We start from the raw sequence: 7232 nt of genomic DNA, 5'->3' as shown, positions 1-7232 counted from the left end.
TGGGTTATGCGCTGTACACAGACAGTATATCAGGGATGGAACGTGACTTTGTACTTGGTACCTGCAACAGTTCCAACACATACGCTTGCACGTCCCGTCGCCGCATCGTGGATCCACAGCGACCACACACCCGCACATAAACAGTTGCAACACACACCCACCCGCTCATAAACAGTTCCAACACACACGCCACAGCGAACACACCACATGGCGGGACCCATCGCACCTGAGTCCTTGTGGCATAAAGATGATAGCCAAAGCGCCCTCCCTCTCACGAAATGCAGCGTGTGTACACGGGCCGTAAATGAACGTCCTTTGCAGCGTTCTCTGTGTAACAGTGGCCGGTGTTGACATAAAAGTGTGAAATAGCTTACATTTTGGAAAAGTTAAAAACGGGCGTCGTTATTTGGTGCATATGCTAATGGAGTGTGTTTGATACAGTATCGCTTATCCCAGCCAAGTAGCTGCTATGATGAGCCAACCTGACCTTTGGGTGAACCAGCAATTCTCATTTAGTGACAATCTCAGTCGCTCCTCCTAAATAGATAGGCTAACATACATTAGCTGCTGCAGCTGTCGGCTCTCCCAAGTCCAATAAAATCAACAAAATGTCTCTTGCATTTCTACTTTTTGGCTGTATCAAAAAATGTGCTGAACCATGACACCTCTGAAGTGCATTGAACGATTGAATTTTATGAACCGTTATACCCCTAGTAAGTAAAATAAACTCAAAGAGGCGAAAATAGCCGAGCTACAATATCAGCTTGTAGATCGGCTATTTACAAGGGACTCAGCTGTTAGTTAGCATATTTAACTGATTACTAACGAGGAATTACTTCCCCCCTCTATCTGCTTCAGTATGTTCATTTATCTACTCTTTTTACAGATGTTTAGATTTTTACTGTGTATTGTGTTAGACAGGGGCGAAAACATAATCTCAATACATACAGTCAGTTTATACAGTAATTAGTTGAGTCATTTATGGCACTTCCGTGACCGTGGAGAGCGAAGGTCCGTTTCTCAATGGATTTGTCATCTAGGAGGGTTATTAAACAAATTTAGCCGGGGTGTCTTTTTTAAAAGGGCGGGGAAAATTTGTGGGAGACCAAAGTCCAAAATGGCTGCCGTGAAAATGAACTTTTTAATGGTTTGACCTACAATGATGCACAATACATGGTTTCAGAGCTTATTTTGGTCAAGGAATACATATATGGTGTTTATATAATGATTTGACCTATTGTCGACCTTCAAATGCAAGATGGCTGCCAATTATGAGCTCCAAAAGGGATTTTCTTTCAAAATCGTTACAGAGCCTTCATATTAGGCTCAAATGAAAGCTCTGCTCATGATGAGTTGAATAATATACAGTATAAGTACACATAAGTAATCTCTGAGGTCAATAAAGTAAATGTTTGTCTGTAAACAGCAGTTGCTGATTTGCGGTTTCCCATTAAATAGGGTAGGCTACTGAGATTATGGTGTCCAGTTCATCCCATCACATTTTCATAATGAACCAAAAAGTAATTGTGCAGTATAGCCTAACATAAAATAGTATTCTGTATGCAAAGCTAGAAAGGTTAGTTGCTTGAGGTGAATTTAAAGGTCAACTCATTTGTCACCCTTATTTTGTATTATTGATCCTGTGTTTCCTCTCTAGTTACTTTTACCTGCCTTAACCAGCCTTGTAATTTTGTCAGTGTTTCCACCTGTGTCCTCCTAGTTCCCCAGCCTATCCCAGTGTTGATTGTCTGTTGAGTTTGCCTGTGTCCTGTTAATCCCTGTCTATTTAAGCCCTGTGTTTGCATTGTGTTCTTGTTGGTCTGTAGACCTTTGTCATGTGAGGTTTTTAGTCGTTGTTCTTTGTACTCAAGAATCTTGGACAAGTGATTTTGGATAAGAACCTCTCTCCAGAGCAGTATGCACCGCACGCCCCGTCTGTAGTTCTTTCCTCGTAGTGCTTGGTCTACCAACCCCTCCACTACTACCCTTGCTGTAACCAGAGTGTCTGCAATTCCAGAGCCCTTGAATCGCTTGTAGATGGCATAGATGTAGGACATCAGCTGGTGGAAAGGTACGAGGATTGGGAGGATGTCCTTCATTACAACATTTCTGGATTCTCCGCCTTGAGCTCAGTGAGCGTCTTGTAGGTGGGCAGGTCATCAACAAGAAAGGAGAATGGAATATTCTTCTGCCGCATGGCCTCCACATGTTTCACCATTATGTCATTCACCACTGACTTGCTTGAAGGTTAATTGTATGTTGTGTGGTAATAAGGCTTGCTCTTTTTGGGTGGTGGATGACAGCAGGACTGGGCACCACTGTATCCTGGAACTCGCTGCTCTTCGGGTGGTGGTCTTGTACCATGATTGTCTACACGAGACAGTGCATCACAGACGAGCGCGCTGCGGAGCTCTGCTATCAACCTGGGAGTAAATGTCCATGGCATGACAAGGAGTAAAGATCTGGTAGACACTCTGCACAAGAGCGGTGTCTGCATCAGCTATGGAGATACACTGCTCCTCTATGACCATTGGGCTCTAATGGATGTGGAGGCATCAGCAACCTGCCCACATGAGATCGCAGACAGCAAGCCAGCTATCGTGATCATCGACAATGACGACTTCAAGATTGACACTATGACAGGTGACTCTACAGGAGTCCATCGAACAAATGTCATGTACATGCAGCCAGAGAGCAATGAAAAGAAACCAGGCGAAGAGACTGCTGAAACGCTCACCAAGAAGAATGAAATCTCTGCACAGCTAAAGCAGAAGTGTGCAGAACTGACAAAGGTTTGCCAGTACAGATGCCCGCCTGGTAGCAAGAGTGAGTCACCTGCTTGTCCCAGGGTAGATCCACCAGTGGATGGGTCAGCTCCGCAGCGTGCTCGCTCTGTAATACATGCACTGTCTCGTGTAGGCAATCATGGCACAAGACCACCACCTGAAGAGCAGCGAGTTCCAGGATACAGTGGTGCCCAGTCCTGCTGTCATCCACCACCCAACAAGAGCAAGCCTAATTACCACACAACCTACAATGAACCTCCAAGCAAGTCAGTGGTGAATGACATAATGGTGAAACATGTGGAGGCCATGCAGCAGAAGAATATTCCATTCTCCTTTCTTGTTGGTGACCTGCCCACCTACAGTATAAGACGCTCAACTCAGCTCAAGGCGGAGAATCCAGAAATGTTCAAGGACATCCTCCCAATCCTCGTAACTTTCCACCAGCTGATGTCCTACATCTATGCCATCTACAAGCGATTCAAGGGATCTGGAATGGCAGACGCTCTAATGTCCAAGATGCTTGAGCACAAAGAACAACAACTAAAAACCTCACCTCACAGGACTACAGACCAACAAGACCACATTGCAAACACAGGGCTTAAATAGACAGGGATTAACAGGACACAGGTGAACTCAACAGACAATCAACACAGGGATAGGCTGGGGGAGTAAGAGAACACAGGTGGAAACACTGACAAAATCACAAGACTGGTTAGACAAGGCAGGTAACAGTAACTAGGCAGACAGGAAACAGGGAGCAATACCACAAAATAAGGGTGACAAATGAGTTGACCTTTAAATCAACTCAAGCAACTAACCTTTCTAGCTTTGCATACATAATACTATTTTATGTTAGGCTATACTGCACAATTACTTTTTGGTTCATTATGAAAATGTGATGGGATGAACTGGACACCATATTCTCAGTAGCTTACACTATTTAATGGGAAACCGCAAATCAGCAACTGCTGTTTACACACAAACATTGACTTTATTGACCTCAGAGATTACTATTGTGTACTTATAGTGTATATTATTCAACTCATCATGAGCAGAGCTTATATTTGAGCCTAATATGAAGGCTCTGTGACGATTTTGAAAAAAAATCCCTTTCGGAGCTCATAATTGGCAGCCATCTTGCATTTGAAGGTCGACAATAGGTCAAATCATTATATTAACACCATATATGTATTCCTTGACCAAAATAAGCTCTGAAACCATGTATTGTGCATCATTGTAGGTCAAACCATTAAAAAGTTCATTTTCACGGCAGCCATTTTGGATTTTGGTCTCCCACAAATTTTCCCTGCCATTTTAAAAAAGACACCCCGGCTAAATTTGTTTAATAACCCTCCTAGATGACAAATCCATTGAGAAACGGACCTTCGCTCTCCACGGTCACGGAAGTGCCATAAATGACCCAACTAAATCTTAACATAATGACATTAGAATTGCAAAATCAAAACTTCATGTTACTTGTAGCAGAAAAAATAATGTTCTTTAACAAAGTAATGCTTTACCCCCAACACTAGTAGAAACAAATATTTTACTGTTCAACAGGAGTAACATTTATCCACTAGAGCAGGGGTGGGCAACTTTGTAGATGGTGAGGGCCACTGAATTTCCACACTCACTCTGGGGGGCCACATTGGTTATCGCCACTCTCGCCAGTAGTACCCCATTACTCAAAAAGCCCATAATAGTCACATATGTGATAAATAAGGGATATTAACAATTATTATTCGTTGTAACTTTGCTTTTATTTAGCATTTAGTAATGCTTCTATCAACTTACTACAGCTGTATCGAGCTGCTAAACAAAACTTCACATTCTTCCTTAGTATGCCTTAGTAACCTTGGCTTAAAAATATACAAAAATTAACACCAGAATTATAATTAATAAGGCTTCTATTAAAATAAACGAGAGCGCACTCTACTGGTGGACTGTGGTAATTAAAATGGATCGTGGAAAGTTGCATGCATGCATATTTCGAAAGTGCAAAAGAAAATACTTCTGTTTTTATTAACATATTCGAAATAAACATGAAAGAAAAACTAGAGATATGAAGAACCTACATGAGAATAATGTTGACAAAGTCAATAAAAACGATTTTAGATATGCTTTTATTGTACGTACACAGCAAGGCGCTTATCATTGAATATATAGCAAGAATCAAACCAAACTAATACAAGTCCATATATCTTAATCTGGTTCCACAAATACAATCTTGCAGATTACATTTGTAAAAGATTACATCTTAAATCGCTCCCAGATGATTGATTTCCCCCCAACATTGAATTGATGACTGCATGGTAATAATACATCATGATTATCCAATTACTTGATTAATTCACAATAAACCGTTGATATGATAGTATCAACGGTACAGTATGATAAATTGACCAAAACTTAAAGCTCTTGCATAGCATTCAGACTGGTCTCATATTCATTTATCATTAGCTGCTTTAACTCCAATTGTATTAATTTCACTTACAGTTACATGCAATGTCATCCCTGCAATATTCATAATCACATTACACACACGTCCTCATCACATCATGCTGATCAATGATTACTTGAACAAACGACCAATGATAGACTTGGTCCCATCAATGACATTCTTGGGAAAATCACGGAAGAACTTTGTGAAGCTTGCGCTTGGTTTCCATCTAGTGAATGAACCTCCAAAAAGCATCCAAGGCGTTTTCATACCAGGCTTTATTCTGCAGATCATCCAACGCTCTCTGTGTCTTGAGAGCCTTCTCCTGTTCTTTCAACCGACGTGCCTCCAGCTCATCAGCTTTTTCCTTTTGTTCCTTAATCAGCTGAAATAACACAGACACATTACACAACACCATGAGATATAAAAACACATTATTAACACACTACACTTGGCACAAAATATTAATTTCTGATCAATTCTTTATAGACGAATCCACAGAGCGCTCCCCTGGTGCAATCATAACCGCGGTGTCAGAATGCACACCGCTGCAGGAGTCTGACACCACAGGGCTCTGTGGATTCATCTATATCTTGGTGTCAGACCGTAAAGATCATTAATTGAGTTTAAAAAGGAAGACTACTATGACTTTTCAATCCTTACGGATCGTCTTCAGGTTTAAAAATTAAACCTGAAGAAAATCCAAAAGCATCAAAACTTTTATAAACTTTTTTATTTTCTAAACAATAGTCGTAATTATAATTAAACATGTTTTTTTTGTCATATATTTATATTCAGTATACATACACACACACACACACACACACACACACACACACACACACACACACACACACACACACACACACACACACACACACACACACACACACATATATATATAATTCGTGAGCAGCCAGCCTACAGCGCTCGGGGAGCAATTGCTCAGGGGGACAAATCAACACATTGCTGGAATCGAATGCCCCATTACTCCATTCATATAATCACTCACAGCCATCAGGCAATGATGCTTTTCTATGGCTTGTATCCTATCGCTCTCCATCTTCTCCTTGAGCTGCTTCATATCCTCCTCATGACTTTTCTTCAGATCAGCCGCCTGCCTCTCCAGTGCCATCTGATGCTCCTCCATGGCCCGTCTCTCTCTCTCTGACTCCTCCCATTTCGCTTTCTCCTCTGTAGGAAACCAATAAGACGATTTAAATCACAGCACTTCACGATTTGTGAAATCGAAACATCAGATTTTTAAGTGCATCCAGTTAACGAGTGTTGCTTTCATTTTACTAGATTTTCTCATGTTGAACACTAGAGAGAGCGCACAATCCAATCCGTTGTGAGCTTCTTGATCTGCCATTTCTGGTAAATGTTCCCCCAGAATATGGGGCGCTATGGTTCAAGGGGTTAAAAACCCTATTTTGGTATTTGTAAAGCACAGTTCACTAGGACATGTCCTATATAAATAGAGCTGGATTGATTTACTGACTGACTCTTTAATATAGTTTACCTTCTGCTTTCCGCTGTGCCTCGGAGAGGTTTTTTTCGGCCACCAGTAAGGTGTTGCCAATTACCGCCTTCTCATCCAGGTATGCCTTCAGAACCTCCTCAGCCTGGACACACACACACACACACACACACACACACACACACACACACACACACACACACACACACACACACACACACACACACACACACACACACACACACACACACACACACACACACACACACACACACACACACAGAGTATAAGCCTATATGAAAACCTGTTACTCCTCATTCCCTCACTCAGATCTGAAGTTCTGAAGTTGCCAGGAATCTAACTGACCTTGACTCCTCTGCCTTCTGCATGGTTGTATTCAGTGTCGCAATGCTGAATTGGAACGTCAGCCAGTGCCTTCACAGCATTGTCCACACTACGGATGGCTTTCAAATATGTCTCTGCCAGTTGACCAAGCACTGTGGAAGGAAGACTGATTCAGCAAGTG

The 7232-nt window shown here is 41.8% G+C and overlaps 1 protein-coding gene across 4 annotated transcripts in view; it reads right to left on the bottom strand.

The window, feature by feature from the left end:
* Positions 1 to 7232, bottom strand: part of LOC311042441 (guanylate-binding protein 1-like) — a 157516-nt gene that overhangs the window by 24297 nt on the left and 125987 nt on the right. The gene's annotated exons all lie outside the window — the stretch shown is intronic.

Source organism: Gymnoscopelus microlampas, assembly GCF_963454915.1.
Source record: "Gymnoscopelus microlampas genome assembly, chromosome: 3".
In the NCBI taxonomy this organism is placed as follows: Eukaryota; Metazoa; Chordata; class Actinopteri; order Myctophiformes; family Myctophidae; genus Gymnoscopelus; species Gymnoscopelus microlampas.
The sequence above is the reverse complement of the archived record's forward strand: the minus strand, read 5'-3'. Positions and strand labels throughout refer to the sequence as shown.